Genomic DNA, 26,479 nt, shown 5'->3' on the forward strand with positions numbered 1-26,479 from the left:
ATGTTAGTGGAAATGAGACTGAGACTGACATCTATGATGGTGCGTGCACAATGCATCGATGCCAACCATCCAACCATCTAATGACCTGCAGCAGTTACCAACAGATACATTACAGATATAACAGAGGTACACGTAAACAAAACGAGAGGCAATGAGCTGGACTCGTGGTGCACAAAGTTTGTTCATTCCTTAGGGCCCAGCACTTCGTTCACCAGATCAGTGACATCATCCCATCACATTCAGAAAATGGCCCATTTTGTGACTATTGCGTCTTTGTAATAGTCAAGAGGTGGATGGCCCACTTCCTCTCCTGGACGTATCATTCTCTGGAAATTAGTTGGCTTAACAGTGAAGCAGAACTTGTGTCGACTGAATTGAACAGTGTGTAAAAGGTCCACCACAATGTAAACATCACCATGTGACACATAAATTGCCTTCACATGACCCATTAAAGGAATGGGCCCTTCCTCTAAGATCAGTACATCATTCCTTCGGTAACGGCACGCATGAACAGTAGCTTCTGTAACTTCGTATAAGCTGCTGCCCACAGAGAGTTCAGCAGCACAGGGAGGTAGGGAATCACTACGGACAGGTTTTCCTCGTGATGTGGATATATCGTCAACACAGATGTCGCTTTGCAACTCAAAGCACTGTCGGATTTGATGCCTGGCAGATAGCGTTTTGCATATATTCTTGAAGTTCTTTACTCTTGATGGTAGCTGCTTGAAGTACTGGTGCTTTGACTCAAAGCGCATGGTCCAGTACTGCTGAAGAGGGCCGAACATAGAGATAAAGCGAGGATAATGGATGAGGAAGTGAAGTTTTGGTATCATAGCTGCGTCGGTGTACCGACTTGTGAAGCGTAGGAGAAATTCCTGGATCTGGACCCGCAGATAGCCAATGTACTCCAGTGGGATACTCCGAGCAAAAATAATGTCAGCGACCTCGCGGAAGAGCAACAGAATTTCCCAATCTTCATTCCCTCCAGGAATAGCGTCACCCAGCATAAGTGGTATCAGCCTCAAAAGGCACCACCTCTGTGATGCCGTTCCTATGAGATGTGCCTTTTCGCTGACAAAAGCTCGTTTCAATGGCTCCGGTCGATTTTTCTTGTCGTGGAATCCATAGTCATAGGTAGTTATGCTTTCCAAGTCGTTGTACGTAATGACCTTGTCATTTATAAGATTACGGAGGGCCAGACGCAGCACATGTTCCCAACCACCCTCAAGGATGTCATGCATCACGTCTGGCAGAAGCTGGCATGTCACGTCGAAATACTTCATGTCGAGCATTGGTGAAGCAGAGTTCACGCCATACATTCGCTTGCATTCAACACTGTTCACAGAGATAGCTCTCAGGTGTTCTTGGTGAATTTCTGCTGTCCGAACTTTGCAATGCTCTTCACTGGTCAAGGCCGCAAGGCTGTTCTTTGAAGCGAGGCAAAATCGACACACTCTTCCCTTGCTGAAGCAGCATGTGAATCCGCCAAGTCTGTTTGAAGAAAGATTATCTCCACAAAAGGCAAACACACGAATCTGCACTTGCTGGATTCTGCTTCCTAAAGTAACGGATATGCCTGTGTCCTCCAGATGAACCAAATCTTTCATGAGCGGCTTCAGTACTTCGGAGAGTCCAAATTGTTGCACATGAACATATTTTGCAAGGATCAGCAAATGGATTGAGTGCACCTTGGAGCGGTATCTCGGGTGAATGTTCAAGAGTGTGGCATACACACATAGCAGTTTGTGCTTGCCGCGTTTTGATCCCAAAGGGTTCACAATTTCTACTTCATCGGAATAGAGCAGTAGAAAGACTGTGTACAGACTACCATCAGGGATGATGCTTTGGCATTTTTCTTCAAAAAATGTGCCATCCATAAAACTGCTTAGGACATCTTGGGTGTCATCGGGCTTCTTGGGGTGCAGTCTCAAACTGGCTTCAACCTCGGGCAATTCGCAAAGGCGCTTCAGCAATGGTTCCAGCGGTATGTACTGGTACGTTGCGGTACTGCAGGGAATAACCTGCTCCTGGGGAGCGACATATGGTAGGTGTTTCTTTGCATACTTCTGTCGCAGGTGGGAAGTTTGAATTCCTTCGAATGTGTCCAAGAGGAAGTCGCACTGCAATAATACGCGTGCATCTTCAGGGATTGGAAGGCCTGACAATTTCTGTGTTATCTGCTTTGCATATGTCTTCATCACATAACACAACATGAACTTGAACTGTTCGAAGAGCGCATTGCTTACGCTGTGAGGCAGGCTGTGCAATTCAGTGGCATTCAGGAAGAACATACATATTGTTTTCTTCATGTCGTTGCAGAAGCTTTCAAATGAAATTTCTGGCTGCTGAAAGTCGTCATTGTCTGTAGCAGAGTTATCGATTCGCTCGCTTTCTGTGGTGCCGGTGTCGTTAATTTCATTCAAGGTGTCGGTGGCGTCATATCCTTCTTCCACTTCGCGTATCCTATCACAGCCTCCAACGTTGCTTCCGTGTTCTCGCAGCGCATGTGGATGCTTACGATACAGATGGCTTTTGAAGACGCCGTATCCTTTGTACCTATTTGGGCACCCGTCAATACCACATGTGACAGCGAAGTCGGCTTCCCATGCATGATGGGCCCAGATGTGGTTTATGACCGCGATTAGCTTTCGCGAAACGAAGGAGCATTTCGGGCACTGATTTATACCCATAACTAGACTGGTCTGGTGAGGCTTCGTATCATACCTAAATACTTGCACTACTTGTGACAAAGGACGACCACGGGCTAGAGCCAGTTCGTCGAAACATGTTCACCGCCTCACACACAGAACGCGCCATGTTGAGTGTCAGTGTTGTTGGCACAAAAGTACAGATTTCTGGAAATGTAACCGAATCATCTGTCACCTCAGCGGCTGGTTTTTGGCAAAGTTCACATCGTATAGTTGTAGCTGTCTGTTTTATCGTAGTTGTGTGTTGTTACATGAGTACATTTTTCTGGATCGCTTTTGCAGTGGCCACGACCGAGACAAAGCACATTTAGCCTGGTCGAAACAGAATTAGAGTGTTCGGTTGTTAAGTTCGAACTTAGAAGACGTATTATGCATCGGAAGTTAATGCGAAACTCGTCACTTGATCGAATTTCTCGTGGGTAAGACGAGACAAGCAATGGTGGAACCATTGGTGGAACCGAAGGCAAGCTGCGTAGTTTGGAACGATTCCGAATCCGAACCACCACTCAGGTGGAGCGCAGGAGTGTATGTGCTGTGAATGGCCGTGAGCCCACTTTTTACGGAGGAATGAAAGCTTCGCGTGCTGTAGCACAAATGCATCACGAAAGAGTGGACTGTGCATCATGCTGTGGCACCCTTGAGTGTTATGGATCCCGGACAATTGCTTACCGTATAACTGCATGTGAAAAAATGGCTAGGAAGCAATCGAGCTGGTGGAGGTCATGCATAATGTGAAAAACCCCGAGACTAGGGAACACGAAGGGACAGACACAACACGAAGTCTCGAACGTTGAGAGCTGTGTTTGAGACTTAGTGTTGTGTCTGTCCCTTCGTGTTCCCTAGTCTCGGGTATTTTTACATTATGCATAACTGCATGTGTTTGTTGCTGAAAGGCCCCCTAAGGACATGAACTTCGAGAGAGCGTTTTCCGAGGCCGAACCACCGAGTGAATTTCCTTCCGCGATATGTGCCGCTTATGGCCTTCACAGCGCTTAGGTGTTAAAATATTTGTGAAATATTTCAAAGATCTAGCAACTATACTGGTGTGATGTTTCACACAATTTTATCATGCTTTGACAATGCAATGTCTTGCGCAACTGTCAAGCAAAGCGCGATATGAAATCCGTCAGCTGATAAAGGCAGTGAGTAATTGTCCGCCTTCAGCGGTACCGTGGTGACCAATTGTCCGGTGAGCAATTGCACTTTTGCTCAGCATTTGCTCACCACAATTGCTCACATTATTGCTTATGTTTGTGAAGTGTTCTGTTTCCAATAAAAACAGACACCCTGTATAACGTGCGCTCATGAGAATGACCGGCAACTACACTGAAGAAAGGAATTTAAAGAAAATGCGTTTAAAAACAAATAACGATGATAGAAAAAAGACAAAGATTTACGGTTAGAAGCATTCACTCAGGCTACTTTGAAGTAGAGTCACTAAATACGGCTGACCGTCCAGCATCCAGTCTTTGGACATTTTTGCCGCCCGCAGATTGTCATGGTGGTCCGTAAGTGGGTTCATCTCTGTAGGTGAAGCTGTTGGACAATCTTTTACAATTCCGCTGCCATTCCCATTCCGCGTTATAATTTCATCATTTACTTGCTTACTTGCATCGGGGCGCAGACAATCGCTCACCGGACAGTTGCTCACCCGACAATTGCTCACCAAAAAATTGCTGAGGCCGGTCAATTGCTCACCACTGAACCATTGAAGCCGGACAATTACTCACCGCCTCTTTCACCACACTTATATTTATGGCGCTTGACTTTTTCATGTGAGCTGAACTTCTTCTTTAGGTGTCTAAGTTGCTTCAAATATATCTAGGAAATCCACCAATTTAGAGGGTGAGGCGAGAGGTCGTCCACTTGCATGCACGCCGCAGCGTCTTTGTCAGGACCTGCGTCCATGGCGCGTTCCTATAGGATTTTTTTTTCCAAGGGGGGGGGACAGCAAAGTGCTTCCAGGGGGGCAAAGCGTGCAACCACGTCACCTCCTTCCCTGGAGACGGACGCTGCAGACTGTGCGGGTGTTCACAAGTTCATATTATTATGAGATCTTTGAAAAAAATCATGACTTATGAATAAAGAGTGCAGAATTTTCACCTTGCCCCCCTCTCAATACGCCCATGCCTGCGTCACCAGGATCTTCCAAGACACCAGCCGGGGGAGATTTAAAAAACACTTCACTATGCAACCACTGAAATTCACGAATTTTCTGTCTGTCCAAGTCGGTTTAGCGAACGAAGCCACATTTTTGCGCCTGTCAGGCTTAGCAGGGCGGAGAGGACTGAACAGCACGTTGGTTAGTTTATTATTAGGTTCGTCCAAGTTTAGTGTTTGCATTACTATGTCCAGGTTAGTCTAAGTTCGCTGTTAGCAGTTTCCCACGCGCGACTGTGCATTTTATAGTCAGATTTATTTACAGTAGTTTATTTTGCAACGGGGATTTTGATTACTTTATTTCGAGGTACACCCAAGTTCAGCTAACATAAAAAAGTCAAGTATATGAGCGCCATAAACATTAAACGAGAAATAAAATCACATCACAGAAAAACGCGAAATAATATAAGTGGGGTGAAAGAGGCGGTGAGCAATTGTTCGACCTCTGCAGAATTTCGTATTGAATAAGAAAAAAAATATCACTCTATATAAACCCTCACCCCCTAACCCCCCACGCTCAGAAAACAACAACAACACATGTTCACAGATCGCCATGTCCATTGGGCAACTCGTATAGTCTCAGCACGCTTTACCAGACGTTTGAATGCACCCCGCCATGAGGATGGCGGTGGGTGTTTTAAATTTGACTATTACCCTTCACTTGCAGAGCCACAGTTGAGCGATACCGGTTATTTATGCTTTTCCTTTTCTGTGTAGAGTTCTTCTTTTCGTGAATATATTCGCAGGGGAACAAAAAGGAAGGGACCCGCGGTAGCCTTGCTGACGTTTTTTAGAAGGCTAAACGTACACACCACCTCATCTAATTGGGCGTGTTATATGTGAGAATTTTTCGAGATTTCGTCATCATGACATTGACAGTGCCTGTAATGCATTACATGTAATGCGTGTAATCAATGCGGAATGCCTGCAATGCGTAATGCGTGCTTTGCCCTCACAGTCCCGCTTTCTGTACATTTGCAATATTGACTAAATAAATATTACGATTATTATTATTAGTTTTTCCGAAAGGCAAAATGGAAGCACAGTATACTGAACTTGTGCTGCCTTTAGTAAAAAGAAGAGCGAAGAAAAAAAGCAAGCAAACGAAAGGAACAAAGAAAAGTAACTAGTGTGGCGAAAAGTGAGGCTTTTTTTTTTTCCTTTTCCCGTTTTCTAGAATGACACGTGGTCCTGCATACTCTGTCCATTATGTTCGCGCCCCAGGGTCACCCCGGAGCAGGAGAATTCTGAGAATGACCTGCTTGCGACGTAGATGAACTTTGTCGAAAGAGTGACCTTGTTTTCAGCCACGTCCTTTGTGTCCCTAAACACTTCTTTCCCTTTTTCTTTCCACTCCGAGTAGAGGGACGGGACCATTTGTGTAACCCCCGTGTTGCTTTGCTTCAGTAGTGTGTCGATCCTAGTCAAGCCCACACGTTTAACGCCGTCCAGTCTGTATCCGCCATTTACGCCGGCATCCCCACCCCGCCTAATGAACGCGATTAAAGTATTGGTTTCGTATAAATCCCGCAAGGTATTAATCTCCGGGCAGGATGGCTGCAACCTCTGCGACCTTACTGTTTCTATATCGGCAGCGCTCGGTGTGTCACAAGAAGAACTATGCTCGCAACGGCTCATGGTAAGTGTCATCTTGAACAACACGTGCCTGCCTTGTCGGAATATTGCATTTCCAGGAACCCTTACCAACAATTAGTGCCGATGTGTGGCATTGTAGGTAGACATGTGTGTCAGTCGTTTATTTATTTATTTGTTCCCCCAGATTTACGACAACGATTTCCAAACGCATGTCGAAATAACCGATGCAACGACATTCCACAACAAGGACCGCATACTCGTGGAGGAAGAGGAGACGCCTGAATTGAGGTTGTGCATCTACTAGAGTTGGTCATGCCCTACCACATTTATTTATCTTTGTTATGTTACGATTCGTTATTTATGTTAGTTTTCACGTTTCCGATTGCGTGTCGTGTTTGCTACCAGCATTCAGTTCTTGCTGCTTGGACCCACATGACACGGAATGAAATTTTTTTGCAGAATCCAGGATGTACTTGCTGGGCAGGAGGCTGACACGTGCACAGTGCGTGCACGACCGTCCGCGGAGGACTATGTATTTCCTAGTTTGCCGAGCGACCTTCAAGAAGCCGCCGCAGCTCATAGACAGGGGCAATACTTTGCCCAGAGAACGAGGCTTGTAGCACACCTTTACAGGGATATGTGCACATATGATGGGTATGTTTTGCATAATTTCTGTGGGACATGGGGAAGCTACAAACTATGCATGATTCTCGTTCTTAAATTAGTGTTGCAGGAAGCAGGCTCTATGAAGTCGTATCACGGAAATTAGTGAAAAGATTTCCGGCATTGGGAGACACACTGGGTCTGCCGCATGTAAGTCATCCCAATCGCTGCTCTTGGTTGACGTATCGATTCCTATATCCATATATGACGAATCATGTTTTTAATTCGCATTGCGCTCTTATTTTTGAAGGGGTCATGGAAGGCAGCCTTGATATCAAAGGGAAAATATGAGAGGCAAAAGTTGAGGTTGCTGAGCGGCAGCACGCCCGCAGCAGGAGAAAAGAGGCCACATCGGGAACCGCCAGCTTGTCCGCCTGCACCCAAGCGAGTGTGCAGGGGCTTAGAGGTAGAATTTACTGTTCTATAACAGTCTACAATGCCACCGTCACGGGTAGCGGGGACAGTTGTGCCGGTCGGGCATATCTTATACCTGTCCCTACCACCTCTCTGACATTAACATTGGAAATTGCTTTCAATCACAGACATTGACAGCCAACTCCCACGACGCTGTGGGAGCAACGCCCAGCAACGCTCTGCGCTCAAAGCTCTTCTGACATTTCTGGACACCATCGGACTTCGATCGTTATTGTAAAGGGGCTCGTTATTTTATTCCCCCCATTCCACCAAGCACTGGGGTAGAGTATCGCCTGTTGCGATGAAACTCCCCACTCTCCAAGGCCGAAAATAAAGTTGTTGTTGTTGTTCCCACGACGCAGAGGACGAGGAGACCATCCAAGGTCACCTCAACATTATGGTAAAGGAAATGGCGAAGAGGGATCCGTGTGCGCTAATAGTACAGGACAGCATGAGGAGAACATCAAAGCACCGTCAACAATGGGTTTCTGAAAACCCTCCAGTAGACGAGATCTTCCGGATGTATCCAGCCCTGAAGGATGCTCATCATGTACGTTAATCTTGGCCCAGCGCACACCTGTTACAATTACAACAATGAGCTTGACTTGCTTGGCATCGAACAAGATGTGTGTGGCACTGTCATATGTATACGGGTCAATGCATCTTGTTTACACGACTTCCTTTTCAGATAATGATGGAGTTCGAGTGGCTCACAGGAGTAAACATCGCCACAGCGCTTTATGACAGCCTCCAACCAGTCAAGGAACGGGTGCTCATGCAAGCGCGAAAGAAAAGACACATGAGACCGTTTTTCGAAAATTTTGACAAGATGGATACCTCGGAAAGTAAGTGCTATACCATTTGACCAATAAATACGTAAATAGTAAATACGACATTCTAAATTCACATTTTAATACATTTTCTGTATATACAGGCTGTTACACCCAGAGTGATGAAAAATTATATTTAAAGAGAGCCATAATAGAGAAACGCGTGCTACTTTTCTGCTAAATAAGTTACAAAGAGGTGCTACTTTTGACGTAGCACGTGCTTGTAATTCAAGTAGCAGAAACGTAGCACTGGTTTTTCTTTTATTGCTCCCTTTAAATGTAATTTTTATCACTTCGTATATAGTATGTGTGACACCCTTTTGCTAAGTTTTATCCATAGGCAACACATGACTGTTATCGGTCTCTGCGTAATGTTCTACGAAGCTTAACTTGGTCGCGTGAATTATATGTTACAGGCTTGCTGCTGGACGGTGTTATTGTGTGCCTGCCATCACTTGTTAAAGAGAGGAGTGAAGCATTCATTGGCCCTGTGGTATGTTTTTTATGTAACTCATATATACCCTTCTGTGTTCAAGAAACTTTGTGTTTTGCGGTACGGAATCGTCAAAGAATAGGTTCTTACATGGGTGCATGGAGGGCCCGTCCACCCTTAAATATACCCTTGCTCGCTGCATACGTCAGGTCAATTGATTCTGTTGGAGGGTTTCCCCTTTTTATTCTAGTTTTGCGTGGAGTAGTGTGCAAGTGTCCAACACACATTTTTCACACGTTGCTCCAGATTGTTGTTATTGCTGTTCATAACTGTACACACTGTCAAGATGCATATCGAGTAGATAGCACAAGCGTGGGCTAGATGGTGGCCGAAGTCTATAGTGATGAGAAGTCAGACCTACGAGCACTGGTGCCGCCAGGATTTTTTCCAGAGGGGGGTGGGGGGGAGTCGTAGATTTTGACCCCAAAATGCCTTCCCACTGCAATAGTTTCTGCGGCAAAAAAAGGGGGGGGGGCGCCCGTGGTTGCGTGCTTACCGCACGCCCATAGCTCAGGCAGTTCAGCGCCACAATGCAGTTCCATTCCGTGCTTGTATCGTCTATTCGCGCAATTCGTGACGAAATTTTGCAGCTCATATTGCTACCATTTCTTTCTTTTTCCTTCAGAGAGAGCAGAGGTACGTCTACCCATCCATTGCTTTCCAAGGGAGTTTGCTAGAAGGAGGACCCTTCACCGTGTGCTTAGAGGACGTCAGAGTGGAAGCTCCCAGCCTATTAGACGCTCTTGCAGTGACATTGTCACTGTTCTGGGTAGTGAACATGGAGTTTCCCCCCAAGGCTACAGCAACATTCCAGTTGATCAGCTCGCTCGTGAAAGTCAATGTAGGAGCGGTGACATCACTTGTAAAAGTGGCCCTGAACGGGCTTACGTGTCAATAATAGATAATAAACATCAGACGGATATGTAACTCAACATTGCTTTGCTCGTAACTTTTTTGGCGCTTTGCAGACATGGATACATGCGTTTGCTTTTACTGTTCATATCATAGTGATCATATATTACATTTAGCAAACATGTAGCCACCAGGTTCAACCTTCATACCAGAAGAGTTCTGCTGTACTGGACACAAATTTCTTACCGTTGCAGTACAACCGATGTGCTGTCGCCGTAGGCCGGTTACACTACACGAGTATAACTCTTTCACCAAAACAGTATGCCTGTTCTGCCTTCTACAGTAGAACGTTTGTACGCCTTCTAGTGGAACTGATGTACCAAAATGGGTACGACTGTTCCACCTGCTCGGGAGAACATTTAGGCTCCTTTGCGTCGAACTGTTTCTCCTTTAAGGTAGAACGTTTGTACCTCATCCCGTTTAAGTGTTCGACCAAAGCGGTACGACTGTTGCACCTTCGCGATACAACATTTGTACTCTTCCAATCATATCTGCTGGACCAAAGCAGTATAACTGTCCTACCTTTTACGGTACAACGTCTGTACTTCATCCCGTACAAATGTTCGACCAAGGCAGTACGACTGTTGTGCCTTTTTCATACAACATTTCTACTCTTCCGCGTATATCTGTTGGACCAGAGAAGTACAACTGTCCTGCCTTCAAAGCAGGACATTTACACCCAACCGAGTATAAATGAGCGACCTCCTGAGTACAACTCTTCTACTAGCATTTGTACCTGCTCGAGTAGAAACATTTCTACTCGTACAGTTCTACTCGGATGGGTACAATTGTGGTAGCAATGCAGTTCTACCCGTAGAGGTACAAAATTCTACTTTTTTTTTAAGAGTGTACGGACCCTTTCTTCCCTGCGGGCTGTTGACCCACAATTCGCATGAACCTTTAAACACGTTCCACCTAACCCTTTCAATGCCATGCCAATGATGAGGACGGTGCCCAGAAGAACAGTCTCTGTCCGAAATATCGGTAGCTTCTGTCCTGAGGCAACTCCCTTCCAACACACATGTTAGTTCGTCACAAAACGTCATCCTCTTTTTCGTTCTCTTCCTCTTTCTCGCGGTTCCTTCAAAAGCTAAGAAAAGAAATATTTCCGCAACAGGCACAAAGGCGGGTGACGGCCTAGGAGGGCGGTAACAAACGCCGAGAACAACTGTGGCATAACCGAACAATAACCGGATAAAGAGTATATCGTGGTCATCGCATTTAAGCAGAAATGAAGACGGGATGGAGTTTTCCACAGCTATTAAAATACCGCTTCATCTTCCGCTCGTTTTGTCACGTCTGAACACGCTCCAATTTCATTCCACTGGGAATAGCTCATGATCCTCTACATCGTGCGTCAAGAAAGTTTCCGTTAAAATAATAATGCAAGAGTTACTTGAAGTGATACATTCAGTCAAGTCATCCCGCTTCGGGACAAAATTGCGGTTATTCATATATAAGAAGTTCTAAGCAGACGGTCTAGTCGGTTTACATAATTGCTATTTCACTTGTTCAAGAACAGCATTCTTCTGGGGGTCGAACACATATTCCTTGAAAGAACTGATGTCCTGAGGCTGGAACAACATAGAAGGGACAAATACATACAAAGCCTTAATTTGAAAGATTCGCCAGTGTATATGGCTGAATGGCTGGATTGAAGGAGTACTCCTTGAATCCGGATATACAAATGACATAACATGAAAAAATCGTGAATCCTACCTGATCTCTAAATTTTGCTCCCTTCAGCCACATGGGTTAAACATATACGCTGGCTCGTTAGAGTTGTTCAACTTTTAATTATGCTTCAAGTGGGTCGTCCTTCCGTTATCCAGGAAGTGTGGATGTTGGGGGTGGATGTGTTCGCCGGCCAGGGGGGGGGGGGGGCAGCGCGGCCGGCTGGGGACCGCGGAGCGACCTTGAGCCTTCCCCGAAACTCCTTGTTACCCAGTATTCACAGGAGTCAGTTTTCTGCCGGCTGACGCTCAGGCAGCAGGGAACGTCGCCGCTCTCTGGTGCCACGTGACCGGCGCCTTTCGCCAGCGTTACTACTTTCTGGTCTCCGGAGCGGCAGTCGGAGGCAGCCGGATATCTTGTCCTCCCGGCACATATTCTGACGACCGACGGCGTCTGTTGCGGGCAGAAGAGAAGATGACGCAGCGGGCCGCAAGCATGAGCAGCGCGTTTGTATTCGATTTGATCGGAATAGTAGAGCAACATCCACCCCTGTGGAAGCTGAGCGACGAACAATACCGGAATGCTCCCAAAAAACACCACATTTGGGAAAGAATATGTGAGGAACTTAAAAAGAAGCACGCAGACGTCCACATAACAACAGGTGGGTGCGCATAAAATGCGATAATTTTTGCTTTTGCCGCATCCTCGTAGTTAATTTATTCCATATCTATTTCGACTTTCAAACGTGACACCATTTTTAAAGTGTTCCGTGCATTTCCCTGAACATATATTGTGAAGAATCTTTTTTCGTCGAAACGGCGACAATATCAAGACGAGAAGCGCAGAAAAACAACGACAAAGAACGGATCCGCGGCACCAGTATACACTGGCAAATTGCAGTTTTACAGTGCCCTCGCATTCCTTGATCAAAACTGCCCGTCTGGCCCTGTCATAATTACTGGATTGCAAGAGGTAAGCGCTTGAGAATCACTGTATTTAGGCGTGTGATAGCAAATACAAGATGGATGAAGCATGGATAGAGCTGGGTGAGGGATCAGATTAGATTTTTATTATGGGCTAAACTTTTCTGTCCGCGATCACCCCCATGGTATATGCAATGCACATTGTTCTGAGTGAAACTGTTTTGCCTTTCTGGCTGCTTGTGTCACCCAGGCACGGCAGCGGGATGAGCAGCACAGGATACCTCCTCAGGTTGAGGAGCAGGATGCAAGTGTATTGCATTCCCTGGAGCCTCTTCGGCTTGATGAAGAGGAGGAAGAAGAAACAATGGGGCAACAGGAGTTCGACTAGTTCGACAGCTCGCCGGGGCTAGATTTTGAACTTAGCGCTATCCCGTAACGCTTGCTAAACGCTCGTGCTCCCCGGTCGACGGCCAATGCGCGTGACGGAATGAGCGCGCAAATTTTGAAAAATAGCTATAACGATCGCTATGTGCAGATCAAGATTGAGCCGGGCTCAATCTTGATCTGTAGCTTGATGTAGCTTGAGATCTTGATGATGTAGCTATCGCGTCCCCATGGCTTCCTGCTCCTCGTCTGCGCAAGAGGAAAAGAAGCAAGAACAACAGCGACGAATGCAGTGAGAGGGCGACGGCATTAAATGAAATTGCAGCGGCGCTGACCGCACCATCCCCACAGGCCGGTAAGTGTAGATCCTTTGGGCAAATTGTTGAATGCCGTCTACGTCAAATGCCTTTGACACTACGAAACGAGGCGGAATTAAGGATACTAGCTTTGCTAAATGAAATCGCAGACTGATTGTGCCAAGTATGATCTGTAATTTGTGCCTTGAAGGACAATAAACAAAAGTTTTAATGAAAAGGTGTTGCCTGCTGCAAATATATTTGCCAGACGGGTTCAAATAACCAACCAAACAAACGTACAACAGGTTTCCTGACCAAGTAAGGAAAGCAGACAGGGATCTAAACAACCCATGGGCAATCGCCACATAAAAGATAACAGGGTCAAACGGTGCGGGTACATACCGTGGCATAGTGGTTAGGATGATCGCTTTCCACGCCGAGACTGGGAGGTGACACGGGTTCGAATCCTGTCACCGGCTGTGCTGTCTGAGGTTTTCCCTGGGTTTTCCGAAGACGTTCCAGACGAATGTCGGCACAGTACCCCTGGAGTCGGCCCAGGACGCATACTAACCCCTCTGTCCCCCACTCCTTCCTGATGTCCTCTCTCGATCTGTCCACACCTGTACGCCGCTCATAGCCACAATTGCTTCGCGGCGTTAACACAGAATTTTTTTAAAATAACGGTGCGTGAGAATTGGGGTTAAAAGGTGGTGAAAACGAGGGCACATGTATGGGAAAGAATGTATTGTTGCTGTTAAGGAAAAGGAAGAAGGGGGTGCTCGCGCACGCCTTCACTCATTGTACAGTAGTTCTAATCATATGTTCATTAAAGCCTGTTCTGTTCCCATCTCTGGCGCTTCCTCAACAAATGGTGCCGAAACCCGGCCTGGGCCCGCGGGAGGTTCTTCGCCCAGGAAAACAATCAGGAGGACCACTTCAGGCCAGAGATATGATGGAACAGGAGTTGCTTCTCGTGAAGAGAACCTGCACCCGTCGGAGGTTGATTGCGATACTCAGCGAGGCCGAACAAGTCATTGCAGAATCACACGACAGTTCGGACCACGTCAGTCACTGTGAGGTGCTGTTACAAAGGATTAGGACGTTCTCCACGAGCCTTACGGACATTGAGAGCAGGCTAAGTACTCTGTTCACAGTTCAAGAAGCACAAACGGAGTTACATATGCAGCGCTGGAATGGCAAAACCGCATATTTCAAGTCATTTGCCTTTTGAAGAAGAGACTCGCCCAGCATGCGGGAGCGACGTCCACAACGGCGACTTGTGGGTCGACAGCGGCCAATCGGATTTCGGGGCTACAGGGTTACGCTTCACTACTCAGGTTTGATGGCCGCCACGAATCATGGCAAGAATTTTGAAGCCGGTTCGAGGCACTAGTCCACAGCAGTAGGTGCTTGGCCATCGCAGAGAAGATGCCGTACTTGGTAACCGTGCTCGTCGGGGAGGCCGCAACGTTCATAAAGGGTCTTCAGCTCACCGATGCCACGTACGCCACAGCGGTCAAGGTGCTGGAGGACAAGTATGGGAATCCGGACACGCTGCCATCAGTTGTCCCACTTGACTCAGAACTTAAGGGTCAAATCACAGAACCTGAAGCACCGGTAGACGCTCCGCAAGCAACAATAGGTCTGACAGCAACGTCATCAGGCGTGCCTCTGCAGGGATTTCCATTAACTGAACTTGACGAGGAACGTGCACCAGGACGCATCAGTCCTGCAGAGGCGAGGTTGGCTGCGGAGACGTCGACGGAGAAATCACCAGCTACTCTATTTGCGGATGCTGAGAACACACTTTCTCCACCTGAAGACGTGCTTCACAGTGAGAGGTCACTTACGGATGTTGACCAGAGGAAGGAGTTTCCACTGACGGCTTCGCTTGTTGAGACGCTGCGCTTGACTAGGGAGAGCCATAGTACCACGGGAGCGCTGCAACGTAAACTGGAGGAGGCAATGGAAGAAAGTCAGGTTGTGAAGCACGACGATAAGTTTGGGCAGTATCGGGAGACAGTGGAAGCGCCGCATGCATTACCCAAGAGACGATGGTACGATACGCCGCCTCCCGAACGAGGACCAGTACCAGACGATGCAGCAGCCATATCACAGCAACCGGTGAACGCATTGGTGAGAGCCGGTGCGAGAGAAGTTGACGAACGGGAAGAACACGGTACGCTACCCCATCTTGGGGAGAATAGACTTCTCGAGCGTTCAGCAGAAGACGACCCACCAAAGTGTGTAGAAGCTGGTTGTAGACAGCCTGAACGTGTTTCACCACGGAACGACGAAACTGATGTAGGAGAGCCTATGTGGATGATAACAGAGCATGAGCTGGTCCAAATCACGGAGTACGAGACGCCAGCGTTGACAGGAAAGAGCACAGGGAATACAGCGCACGGAATTGTATCAGCCACGTATGTGCCAGCAAAGGCCAACGACGATCAGAGTACGTTGGATGAGAAGCCGGAACGGAGTCTCACTACATATGGGCCTCACAGACTGGGAAATAGCGAAGCTGCGGAACTACAGAAACCAGCAGTCGAGCATGCACGTCAGGAAGACGGAGCATTATCGTGTTACGCGACGCACCTCGGAAAGCACTTTCAAAGCTTTGACGGAGATTTAAGTTGTCAAATGGGGCGTCAGCACGTGGTTGTTCCACCCATGGCTGCTGGCAACAAGGACATCAGAAATGACGTCACCGGATCGGACGACACGGCGGGGAACAACAGAGAGCACGTAACAGCCACATGGGACCCTGGCGGAGAGAAGGAACCCCGCAGCGAGACTATACACGCACCAGCACCGGCGTCGATCGTGGACGCTAACAATCTTGTTACGACCTAGACGCCAGGCTCGCTGTCGGGTGTCCCTGCACGAGTCGTTCATCATCGACCGTCAGTACAAAGTCGAGACCACCTCATCAAGTCGCGGGCCGGAGTGTTAAGGAAAAGGAAGAAGGGGGTGCTCGCGCACGCCTTCACTCATTGTACAGTAGTTCTAATCATATGTTCATTAAAGCCTGTTCTGTTCCCATCTCTGGCGCTTCCTCAACAGTTGCATTGCGTGGGAAAGCCTAAGTGACCATAATTACTCAAAAGAAAATTGAGATATTGTGAAGAATGCACAGCTAGAATATGGGTTGAGCAACTGCAGGGGACCGCCGTACACGTTTAATCCCTGTGGTTCCAAAGAAAGAAAAAAGTAAATTAGAAAACATATTACGTGTGCAACCAGCGCTGTAGCCAGATCCTAGATTTTGAATAGACAGGTGATAGCCAAAAGGTACACATTTTAATGTTAAAAAAATAACACAAACTCAAAACAGGTTCCATCATTGCTGCAGAGATCCATTTGTGCTGAAGTAAGTCCTCAGAGTGTCGCGCACAAAGGCTCCGCGCGATGAATATCGTGCGCGCGTTGGAGGCATATCAAATGCCCTTGATTGGGTGACGCAGTTAGCTTCTGCAGTTCGCGTGAAGGAAGGGTCATACTGCTTGAGCAAGTTATGGAGAACGCAAACTGTTTGTATGAGCAAGGACACATTCTCTGGGGAACACTTTCAAGGACATTTTCTCAGGATTTTTCGTATGAAAAATCCTGAAACGATTTGAAAGCACTCCAAATGTACTCTCTATAATGATCCGTGCTCTTGATAGCCTATAGTTGAAGGTCCTCTCTTCCGGGTTGAGGGACAGCCCAGGGTAGGGCTTCATGACATTTTCGGACAACGGGAAGGCGTCATCAGCTACTATCACGGCTGGCAAACACAGGGATGAGTTGGTGAGCTTCACACTTGTAGGCAGGTTTGCGGTGCCGTTGGAAACCTGCCTTCCAAATGGCGTTCTTGCCCAGACGCCACCATCACGTGCACAGCCTGGTGTACCAATGTGAGCATACAATATGTTCTGCCGCGCATCGACGAGTGCGAAAAGTATCATACTGAACGACTTCTTGTAGCTGCAGTACAGCGATCCGCTTTTTCCAGGTTTTACGATTTCGACATGTTTGCCGTCCATGGCTGCCACACAGTTAGGAAACTGCCACAACATTTGGAAGTCCTGGGCTTTGTCCAGCCACTCCTGTTCGCTTCTTGGTAGCTGTATCAAATGTCCAAATTCGGCTAGAATTGCCTGGCATGTGTCCCATAGAATGGTGTTCATTGTACTGTGGCCCATTCGGAACTGGAACGCCAACGATGCTTGGCTTTCCCATGAAAATGATACAACACACCTGTATAATATCTGCTAATGCGGCAGCTTCGGAACAATTGTCCAATGCATAGATGCATGCCTGCAATGCAGTGAACAGTATATATAAAGTAAGAATGAAAGCTGACATTTCTTTCCGTGAACAAACTTTGACTACATATAATATCTTGCTTGTACCATTCCAATACAGGTATATATATACAGTACGCATACCATAATTACAAGCTACTCTTCCAACCAAAAAGGAACTAAAGATTTAAGTTAAGAAAAGTAATTATTGCCTACCTGTAGCCAGATATCGCAGCGTCATCGTCAGCCGGTCACTTGCCGGCACACTATCACGCATATTCGTGTCCAACTTCGAGATACGCTTCTGTAATTTGTGGAGTATAACATCAAATGTCTTAGCGTCCATTCTCGAAATACTCCGATAGGTGTTTGGGTCGTCCGCACGGAGATCTGGGACGAGACAGTTTTGCATTCCATGACGCTTCTTCAATATCCGTTCTTTTGCCCACATCTTATCTCGGTGTTTCATGTGCCTGCACTCCTCGTCATCAATGAGGAGTGCCAGTGCAGTAAGTTTTCTCTTTCGTTGATCTATTTTAAGCTAGACACAAACAAGATGCCAGTGCAACGAGCCAAAGGAGGACTGACGGTCAGAAAACCGACTCGTGTGAATGCTAGAGGACGAGCGGGCGTCTTCAGACAGGTTGTGACCCCGTTTTTCTTGACCACCCTCTCACTCCTTCAAGACGGTCTGCCGGCAGGAAACTGACTCGTGTGAATACAGGGTTACAGAGAGCATCGGAAAGGTCGCCTTGCGTTTTCCGGCTGTCCGCGCTGTGAACTTTCCCCTGCTATGTGTCTGTGACACATGACCCTGGGCTGTATTTTTTGGTCTTGTCTGGTCTGCTTCGCTTTTTACTTATTGTGTTTTCAACTCCCTCAGTTAGATAAGTGTCTTCGATTGTGTTTTTGCTTGTCTATTTCCCTTTCTCCCTCCCTTTCTACTGGTATATATACGTCCGGTTGTACGGCTACTCTTTAACCTGATGAAGTGCAGACTCTGCACGAAAGTCTTGTTCATCTTAAGGCTACGGTCTCACGGTAGCCATCTTGAATTTACTTACGGACTTCCTAGGGAGCCTCCTTATTATGAATAAAGGTCGACACAGTCTTGAAATGTGAGTGCATCGCATAAATGCGTTTCGAAGCAGATATCGCCCTGAATGCCTCTTCACAATGTACGCAGCACGCTGCCCGAAATATACCGAAGATTCATTGCACCACGTAAGTGTTCACGAAGCTCAATGAGCTTGTTGTGGCTTTCCGGAGATTTAACGCAATTTAATTCAATTTAACGTAAATGACCACTGAGCAACCGGAACACACGGTACATACTGCACGCTGCAAAGGTGCTTGCTTACCTCGCACACGTACAAGCTCCTTGTTGATTCCCATTCTGCTCTCTTTACTTGAGCGAGCCAAACGTCTTTCCGCTTTTTTTATGCTGGAAAGCGATACAAACGCGAACCTTTCCGAGAGTGATTGGCACACTTGGGCACACAGCACCCTGGCATTTTGCTGCACGACGTATCATGCGAGCAACGCGCATTGCAGATCTCCACGCACGCAGGTCTTCCTCCACCAACCGAATGTATTTGCTCAATCAAATAGGAACTGCTGAAACAAGAGCGCACGCTGGTTGGTGACCTAGCTCTTTTCCGACAGATCAGCGACCTCATACCAACAATACGGAGATGAACTCAGCCCTAGCAGTGGTTCTCAAAGAAATAGAGAAAAGAAAGAAGGAGCACTTTCATGCGTAAAGTCCAATGCAAAAAAACTGTGACCCGAACGTGGTACACGCTGAAGAAATGGGACGGAGCTCTGGTATTCCCCGAGGAAATGATTCGTGGAACGACCGATTTCAGCAGTACTAATAGAGGCAGTTCTGACACGCTTGTTGCACGCCTGATTTAAAATTCCGGAAGGAAGAGTTGCGATATTTGTTCCCAAAACATACAATGACGCATAATGTACAATGACTTCGTGTTGTGTCTCTCCCTTCGTGTTCCCTAGTCTCGGGGTTTTTACATTATGCATCATCTTCACCAGCTCGCTTGCTTCCTAGCCATTTTTTCATGGTCATACAATGACGCAAGATACAGAAGAAATGCATTCATTTGCGTGCACATGTGCCGGATGGCCGCTCGAACGCGCAAAATGCACAGCAGGTAATGGGCGCAGCAAGTTGGGAGTCAAAACGCGCGCTCCGTGCGAGGGCGAGGAGGAAAGGCGGCGTTGACACGGTTATAGGGTGTCTCCTCCCTGAAAAGCGGAGAAGCCGCAGCAACCCATGGAGGCTCCCTAGAACTTCCTACGGCGGGGCGCCGCCGTCGCGGTTTCCGTGGATGACTCCGTTAGGGAGAAACGCGCGTGGGACAGCTGCTGACTGGATCCTTTGACCTTGAGTCTCTTATCTATGCCATTCTACCCGGTGTTTATACGTGTGTAGAAGGGACGATTGTCTCGTAAAAGTCTTCTGAAACTGTCCTGCAAGACGGCGAGTTGATTTTCGTGCTTTCGTGTTTTGAGTAGCACGGGGGTAGCTGTCACGCGCGTAGCGTGTGACAAAGACTGTGCAAAATATAATATATTTGAGATATATAAAAATATATATCTCAAATGCAAAATGGTCAAACAACCGTCGTAAAAACTGGACGCAAATACTAAATAATTGCAGTCAGCTGTGAAGAGTCTGTTCACGTGCCGATCGGTAGCAGTTTTATCTCAATACAGCTTACAGAAACAGGATTTCTTGAACTGAATTATGAAATTACCAGTTCTGTTGAAACTAGAAGTTCAACTCACAGTGCGCACACAAAATGATAAGAATGAAAGGAATGGCATAACCGATGTAAAATAGGGAAGTCGACGATTATACGCTATGTAACCTGTCCGTATTCCGCATAGTAGCGGCTGTGACTAGTTGTAGGTGAAGATAACTTTTTTTTTTTCAATTTGGCTGCGATTTGTGTTATCGCTTTGTGAGATGACGAGAGGTGTGATCTTTCGCCATGAAATGTGGTCATTTCACTAGCTCATTTCAGTCGTCTCCATCGCATTACGCGGCGCTGATTGCCCACAGTTTGTCGTGAGACGATTGTTGTACTTGCGAGTAAACGGAGGATCCGTCTACAGACTTCAGAGTTCAATCAAGAAAGCAAGATAGTTATCGTACGACAAAGATTCCTCGTAGCAAAATGGATGCGACAGCACTCATTCCCTTTGCCTACATAATAAACGTTTACCCTGGTGCCCCCTCCTTCGATGCTCCGCTTCTTCGTTCACTTCCCCTACTTGTAGAAAACAAAGAAACTAGTTGGAAGGAAAAAAGGAACGAGACAAAGACGCGCGTGCTCTGGGGAAGGGGATTGGCTTATATTCTTTTCTCTCTGGGCAATAGTATTCACGCCTAGCACTGACAATTGTTTTGTAACAGCGTGCTTTCCGCCCCTAACAGGCTTCGCTGTCATAGAAGTTGCCAGTGGCACTGGGAGACCGAAGTTGATTCGTCATGCGCAGCGAAGGGCGCAATTGTTATGATTCGAGCCTATTGTGATAATCGCAGTTTCATTGTGATAAGTATTATAATAATAACGAGTACAGTTCTAATGTTCTATATGCCATTTGACAGCAAAGCTGCTTGCCCGTCGCGTTGCGAAAAGATTGCAAAGAAACAGCTGTTGTACGAAATGCCGCAAGCGTTCATTGTACACGCACGCATTGCTTACTAGGGGCAAAGATAGGATGCTACGATTTTTAGTTCTGTCCACAACAGTTGTTTCGATCCAATGCCAATATGTCACTCTGTGGAAACCTTGCAAGAATGTCAGAAATACAACAGAAGGGAGACTCAAGAGCCAAGCTCTAAGCAACAGCTTTGTTGCGTTCCCCTGTGATTCTCTCTTACAATGAGAAATGAGATACAACAACCGAACTAATGTCAACGCGTGCTCATTCTCGTTGTTTTTCCTCGGTCGTTCATCCTGTGGCCATGTGTCACGTTGACCCGGTTGCAGCAGCACAGTGGATGCCAATCTCCCGTAAGGCGGTCTATTTCCAGGTCTCGCGTAACGGACTGTTACACTGGTTGCACTGGTTATTTCAGATCTATCCGCTGCGCCGTGGAGCACTACGTAGAAGGTAAAGAGCATGTTGGTTGGATCTCATCAAAGGAAGACGTAACCTTTCTCGAGAAACATGCCCCCGGGTAGCGGTAGGGAGGATTTGTGTCAAATAAACCTGGGTTGCTAGTTGAACGCCGTCCGTGTCTGTCGTGTTTGTGTTCGTCCACCACGATGCGTCGCCCAGAAAGCACGAATTCAGCTGAAATCGCCCGCAGAGCGCTGTCGTCACTTCCGCACTTCGTTCGCAGACCATGGCGCAGACGATATCTCCAGGGTTCAACTGATTTCGGTATTATCGCTGCTGAGTAGACATTTCATGCTGCTCTCATTTGTTTTGAGCAACGACCGCTCGTCAAAAACGCTTAGGAAACGTTCCTGGGTGGGTTTCCGCGAATCTGCAGTTGTGAATGTAGAAAGGCGCGTGTAAAAAAGGAAAAAAATATATTTCCCCCATTTCCTGTCTTTTTTCTTTTTTTTGGCTAATAGAAAAATCGGGAACTCAGACTCGGTGAAAAGCATGGCGGCAAATGATGCGCAATGGTTCGTTGTGCTTTGTTTCTATTATGTTGTTTTACGCTTGATACACTTAACCAACCAGCCAAGCAAATACAGTCGACACTACAGTACGAGAATACAGTAGCATTTTAGTAGTTATATTATTTTTCTCTTTGGAATACAGCGTACTGAGGAAAGTAGACCGCGACAACGTCACACGCGAAACTGATACATTAGCGAAACGGCACAGGGAAATGTGACGGGGTGTTCATTTCGTCATTTCGACTGGGACATTTTACCCAACGCCGTTTCATCGAACGCCGATTTATCATCCCTTGCCTTTCGTCGTCCCTCGTCTCGGGATTTTACTGTCACGCAAAGACAATTCTCCAAAGCATCGGGGTGCACAATCGGTAATAAAAAGCAGAAAAGCGTGAACGCAAATACAAGAAAACGTACATCTGGTAAAAACGTCTGTAATCTTGTCAGCCTGCTGGCCGCCATGAGCCCCACGCCATCATCATGTCTTCGTGTGCGTATGTTGTTGTAATCTTGTATTTTGTTTCGTTAGAACGGATGCGGAAATATTTCTTCCCTGTTCCGCAATAATTATATTTGTGCCACTACACGAGGAGTTCCTCGTGGCATTCGCACTTTAGGAATTAGCTAACTCTGAAATTAGCCGCAGGAATACCGCTGGTAGCCTGAATAACGCGGTCATTCGGGGACATTTTTGGGGCGGGAACGGGACATTTCGGTGTGGAAGTTTCGGTGTACGGACGTTTTTCTTTTCGGAGATATTTTCCTACAACCATTCTTCGCTGTTTGCGAAGGTAACACAGATAGCTACTGTCATAATAATAATAATTCGAGGCTTTACGTCGCGAGACAACTGCGATCAGTTACTTTCATGAAACAGGTTTTCCGTTCATGGGCCTATCCCCTTTACTATATACTGAGCCTAAACTGATATTATGACAATAACGTGAAGGTAATGGCAAATGCTATGAGCACGATATGGAGAAATGCAACGAAATAAAAGCAAGTTTCTCACAGACATGTAGCTGATTTACGTACTGTCACTGTGACTTCCCTGAGAGAAACATGCGACGAATATGACACGCTACTGCTATTTCCGTTTCATGTTCACTTCCAAAATCGAAAATTCTCTTTCCACACCCAAGGTATTCGAGTATAGCTTTAGAACGGGTTTCCTAGCCAATTTTAGATAGCTTTAGCTAGCTTCTAGCCAGTTCGCCGCGTGACTCAGAAGAGGCACCCGAACATATGTATGTATATCCAATATCTTGTACATCCTCGAAGGAGGGGCAGCAGTCGCCAAGTAAAGATGCTCCAGAGCAGTCGTGTGTCTTGAGCATCTAGACGAGCGAGAGGTTGTCTACACATTGAACACGCGACCCTTAGGATATCCCGCAAAACATTCGTCCTGAGTGTCAGCTGGATAGACTGCTTGGAGGGGACCTTGCCCTAGCATGATAAAGTTCCGAGGGGCAGTGGGGCAGACATTCAAGCCCCCACGCAGTTGTGTTAGTGTATATCACACAAACAAATGTCGTTGACTAACAACGCAGTGTGGGGTCGGTATGACATTTCAGACGCGACGGAGCTACGGCAGACGAGGACAATACGGAAAAGGGCGGTGTGGTGCCTTTCCGTCCTTTCCGTACTGACCTCGTCTGCCGTAGCTCCGTCGTGTCTAAATGCCGTTGATCACACATTTTCCGCGGCACCCTTTTTTTTTCTTTTCTTCTTGTCTTTATGGGAAAGTTATGCATCAACTTATACAACTTCAGGAAGGTGAATTGCAATGTTGCATTTTTGATGATACGATATGCCATGTAAAACAGTTGACATGGTTACAGAAATACCATGTTTTTATTTTTATTTTATTAAGTGATTTAACTGACTAATTACCACGTTTTTGTGGCTTCTAAGAAGAACTATTAGCGGGGAAGCCACATATGTAAGGACACGTACATGTTCACTTGCAAGAGTCAAGGACGTCGGCAGATGGAAGGAACGTTATACGGAAGGTTTTCGAGATCGTGCAATGCGAAAGACAAAAATACATAACACAGAAGTAGTCCCACAGCATATGCCTAATCTAATTTTATGAATCTGTTATCTAGAATACTAATTGTTCGGACTTGTTAATGGGAATGAACTTGCTACCATTGCTTTTTGTTCTGGACCAATCGTCCAAAACCGTGTTATTCTGATTCACTTATCCTGGAAACTTGTCAACAGCCTCTGTCCGCAGCATTTGGTGGCAATTCCAGAGGCTTGTTATTTTCAGTGACTCTAGTCACCCCTTCTGGAAGCCTCCTGTTCTACTTTTTAGCCTCTTTTTCTCAAGGGTCATTCCTTTTAGACCTAAATAGAAAGGCCGTAGGAGTGCTCTCCAGAAAGCCATAATAGTGGCTAATATTTGGTCGGCTATCCAAACTGTGATCTACAACATTCCACTGGAAGTGGCTTTGCCTTCAGTTTCCTCAGGGAAGGCGAAATGATTGTGGACTGACAAGCACGATTTAGTCGTAGTTCAAGGATTTGAGATGTATAAAAATACTGTTTCATGGGCATCATTAACGAAACTGCTTTACATAAGCAAGGTTCAGCACTTGGCTGCGCGTGTTCCATAGTGTGCCATAGTTTCACTCGATTCGGTTATCTCGAAACTCATTCGGATGACAGGGGATTGGCATGGAGGTGTCCGGATAACCAAGACATGACTGTATTTATGTATTTGCCAAAACTGTTCACTCTACCAGTAGAGAGGTGACATAGATAAAGTGACTAAGAGATTGACACACTAAAGTAGTTTCAGATGTTTGTGTTGCATGATTTATTACCAACACTAATCACACGACGGATGCTTAGTATGACACATTATCTCATTAGGCAAGTGTCTTTTTTTTTTTTCATTTACTGCAGGCAATATTACGCAAACATGTACAAGAACAATTGCCCAAAAGATTGCGTACAGCCAATGAAAATCTATACAATGCTTATGGTAAGCTTTCATGTTTTGATGCATTCAGCTCAAGTGCTCATACTGTTACGCAACAAAGAAATGTTCTCTGAACACCACCAGATAGTATGTCTGCATGGTTCTTCATTTTCAGGATTTTAATTTGGGTGTAGTAATGGAACAAGAAACCAGGTATGCTACTCATTATTCAATGTGCATTTGGGAATAGGTGAAACCTGGAATAAGTCACATCTCTGATACGTCATTACTAGAGCCCGGATTTTTAAGCAAGAAAAAACTTTGTTTTAGCTGCTATAAAAGGCCCTAAAAATCCCGATTTAGGCACTGAAAATGGCATTATAGGCACTATAAATTGTCGCCTTTTTTTCATCTATAGCACTGAAAGTGAATAAACCAGTAAATAACAAGTGGACTAAAAACAAAGTGAATAAATCAGTTCCTTCTGCAAGAACAATACCGTAAATGGGAGTTGTGACTGTTTCGCTGATCTTTCTGCTGCACGAAATGCAAAACTGAGCTTCGAGCATCGAAAGCTATAGTCGCAATTTCCTTAGTCCTCGAATTTTTAAAGACCCACTTTCTAGAATTCGTTTTCAGTATTACCACAAGGCTCGCAACAGGGGGAATCATGTCTTCTCACACTGGACGGGGCGTCATTCTTCGCTCGTGTGACTTATTGGAACTGATTGCACGAAAAGAGGTTAGTATCCCAAGGTTGTCAAACCGTATGGGTTTTGCCTACCTTCGTACGTCACATCCCCTCCCCGGCATTTTACCGTGTGTCAAATTCATTGCACAAAAAAAAACATACAATAAAAAGAAGAGAGAAGGAAACTAAAAAGCTCTTTTAGATGTAAGCACGCAATAGCACTGAGAGTTCTAGATTTTGACAGAACCATTACGAAACGTGCCTATATTTTATAATAGCGACCCACGCAATAACAACACAATTCTGGAAAGGAGAGAAAGGCTGTGCGACTAAGTGACTGTATTGAGTAACCGATTTTCAATTCCCAGCTTACTTTCCAGTACCCTTAAGATATCGATGGTTTCAAAATGTCGTGCGAGGTGCCCTATGTCAATTTCGCTTGCACAACGGACTATCGTCACTTCGTAAGGGCCATTATAGGCATTTTTCGATGTTTAATCGGTGTTTTAGGCACACACGCCAAAGTAAGCACTAACGCCTAAATAGGCATTGATATGCACTGTAAGAACTATACAGGGGAACCTCCAGCACCCAATTCATGATCCTGTATTGAAAAGGCACTATTACAACCACAAGAAAAAAATAAGCATTTGCCTAGGAATCCGGGCTCTAGTCATTACCATTACTATAGCTTGTATGGAAAGTGTGTTTCGAAAGAAAATATAGGACTGAACTGGAAAACGAAGAAACCAAAATACAACATGCACGCACAGTTTAAAAAAATGAAGCAAGTGAAATATCAACTGAGACAATGATCAATGTTCTCTGAACAGCACCGACAAAATGAGACTTA

At 46.1% G+C, this 26,479-nt stretch overlaps 1 long non-coding RNA gene across 1 annotated transcript; it reads right to left on the bottom strand.

The window, feature by feature from the left end:
- Positions 1-16,337: 16,337 nt before the first annotated feature.
- On the bottom strand, positions 16,338-17,887 carry LOC135379049 (uncharacterized). Its single transcript, XR_010418685.1, has 2 exons — positions 17,559-17,887; positions 16,338-17,355 (listed from the first exon to the last, which is right to left on the bottom strand). It is a non-coding gene; the product is annotated as an uncharacterized LOC135379049 (long non-coding RNA).
- Positions 17,888-26,479: the final 8,592 nt, after the last annotated feature.

This window comes from Ornithodoros turicata, chromosome 1 (genome assembly GCF_037126465.1).
Source record: "Ornithodoros turicata isolate Travis chromosome 1, ASM3712646v1, whole genome shotgun sequence".
Lineage (NCBI taxonomy): Eukaryota > Metazoa > Arthropoda > Arachnida > Ixodida > Argasidae > Ornithodoros > Ornithodoros turicata.